Raw genomic sequence first — 2,843 nt, 5'->3', positions numbered from 1 at the left:
GGAGTTTAGATATATTTAGAAAATAGGAACAATATTTCTCTATAAGAAGTATACCAAATATCCTAGTATCATTCATAAAGATTTTGTGCAGTCATAATACCTACTAAATGAAATGTTATTTAGGTTATGAGATAGTTTCACATATATTAACTTATTAGTTATATAAAATATTGATAAATTTATTATTCCCATTTTATACATTTAAAACAGAGACAATACAAGAACTAGATTTCCTAACTTTCAACCAAGTCAGGGATTATACTGTAATATGTGGCCATGGAAATGGAAAAAGTGGCACTCTAATATATCATTTTTTATTTAAAGTTGTCTTATGTCAGCAAATTATACATTCTGGCATTCTTGAGATTTTCATTGCTATAGAGACTTTCAAGAAAATAGAACTACAGCTTAAAAATACATTCTTTAAGAGAAAGTAGAAAGTTGAAAACTATATAAAATTACGTGCCAACCATATAAGACTCTTCCCTCCATAAATTTTAATACTATTTATTTTTCATTTTTATTATTTTTAAATAGTTGTACAAAGGATAGGCATTAACAAAGCAATCTATGAATATAACGTGTATTCATCAAGCCACCTCCATTAACATTTTCATCCCTCTTCAACTCAACCCTTCCCTTACTTTTCTCAATTTTGAGGTATATACAATGAATTCTTTTTTTTCAGGGTCTCTCCGGGGAGATTTTATTTTTTTTATTTTTTTAAAGAATATATTAACATTGATTTTTAAGTCATATTTCAAATGACATATTTAACAAACAAGTATTCAAGAAGGGAATCTCTATATACAATCACTGGCACTTAGATATTAGAACATAATTAAAATTAGGCTGAGGGTTTGTATGTCATAGATATGTATTAATCTATGTGATAAAACATTATGTCTATAGAGTCATAGATTTTTTATGTCTATGTAGTTGTGTTTATAGTTCCAATACCATGTCCATAGCATTGGGTATGCAAATATTGAGTCCTCACTTTTGTACTGTTTGAATCTAATAGCCACGTCTTAAGGATATCATGCATCTTTTGTTCCTTTGGTCTCGACTTGTCTCAACATAATTCGCTCTAGATTCATCCACTTCCCTGCTAATGCCATTATTTTATCTTGTCTGTTGGCTATGTAGAATTCCATTGTAAATATGTACCACATTTTCTGTATTCATTCATCTGCAGTAGGGCATCTGGATTGTTTCCATCACCTGGCTATTGTGAATAGTGCAGAGATGAACATAGCTGAGCAGGTCTCCTTATCATATCTTGGCTTATGATGTTCAGGATAGATGCCCAGGAGTGGTATGGCAGGATTCTAGGGAAGGTCAATTTTCAGTTCTTTCAGAAACCTCCACACTGCTTTCCAGAGTGGCTGAACTAGCTGACAATCCCACCAGCAGTGCAGTAGGGTTCCTTTTTTTCCACAACCCCACCAGCATTGTCTGAGTTCAAAATCTTGGCCATTCTTGTTGGGGTAAGGTGGTGTCTTAGGGTTGTTTTTATTTGCATTTCCTTTATGACCATGGATGATGAGCATTTTCTCATATGCTTTTACTTCCACTTTAACCTCGTCTTTTGATAAGTCTCCCTTTAGTTCCCTTTACCATTTAGTGATTGGTTTGTTGGGTTTGGGGGGGGATTAGTTTCTCGAGTTCCCTATAGATACTGGATATTAAGCATATGTCCGATGTATTATTGGTAAATACCTTTTCCCAGTTGGTTGGCTGTCTGTCTACTTTAGTGGCTATGCTGTTATCTGTGCAGAAACCTTTTATTTTTAGGTAGTGCCATTTATCGAGTCTCTGTCCAATCTGGGATTCTGTTCAGGAATTTTTTTGCCCATGCCTAAGAGTTCCAGTGTCTCTCCAGCTCTATCGTGTAGTAGTTTCAAGGTTTCTGGTCTGACATTGAGGTCTTTCATCCATTCTGAGTTAATGCTTGTGCATGGCGAAGGGCTAGGGTCAGTTTTTAGTTTTCTGTATTTGGCTGCCCAGTTTTGTCAGCACCCATAATTGAATAGTCTGTGTTTGTTACACTGTATATTTTTGGCTTCTTCTGCTGTTTACTTGTTGGGCTTTGGTCTCATCTTTCTGAAAATTTTATGAGCTCTCCATAGAGTCTATTTTTCTTCAGTTAATTCATTTATAAATACTTTCATTCACTCATAGATTTTAAAAATAATGGGTAGATGTCACAAGTGTCAATGCATTAACTGTTTCCATGTTGTTAGGCTCAAGGATCTCTTCTATCCTTGTCAAGGAACATGCTAACCTTCTCTCATTTCATATAACACTGCTCTTTTACTTAGAAAGTAATATCTATTTACCTAACTAGATATGGATACCTACACTTACATACCTGTTTCTAAAATTTTGGGATTATAATGTACTACATATCCTAACTGTATTATAATATTCTCCATGATAATAGCTATGTCTTAATCATCATGGTAAATCAAATATACTATATAGAGTGCAACACAAAGTGTTTAACTTATTAGTGTGAATATTAAGATTCAGTTGCAATTCTTTCTTTTCCATTTTTTTTTCTTTTTTTGTTGTTACTCAGTTTGACATTGGGCATTTACACTTGGCAGTCAGGTACTCTTCCATTTGAGCCCTATGTGCACCTATTATTTTTACTTTATTTATTCTTCAGCTAGACTCATCTGTGGTTTTTCCTTGGGCAAGTACCAGATCTTATTCACCTACCTACACCTCTTTGGAAGCTGGAATTATTTATGTGATCTAAAATTTTCTGCATAGTTTTTGAGGTAAAATTATGGTAAATGTTGCCTGGGTTAGTCTTAAACCATGATTCTCCTCAT

The 2,843-nt window shown here is 33.8% G+C and overlaps 1 non-coding gene across 1 annotated transcript; it reads right to left on the bottom strand.

Moving 5' to 3' along the window:
* Window positions 1–2,188: 2,188 nt before the first annotated feature.
* On the bottom strand, window positions 2,189–2,309 carry LOC150041458 (U6atac minor spliceosomal RNA). Its single transcript, XR_016533972.1, has one exon. It is a non-coding gene; the product is annotated as a U6atac minor spliceosomal RNA (small nuclear RNA).
* Window positions 2,310–2,843: the final 534 nt, after the last annotated feature.

Source organism: Megascapheus bottae, chromosome X, assembly GCF_031878675.1.
Source record: "Megascapheus bottae isolate mThoBot1 chromosome X, mThoBot2.hap1, whole genome shotgun sequence".
Taxonomy (NCBI): domain Eukaryota; kingdom Metazoa; phylum Chordata; class Mammalia; order Rodentia; family Geomyidae; genus Megascapheus; species Megascapheus bottae.
Note: the sequence above shows the minus strand (reverse complement) of the source record. Positions and strands in the feature narration are given on the sequence as shown.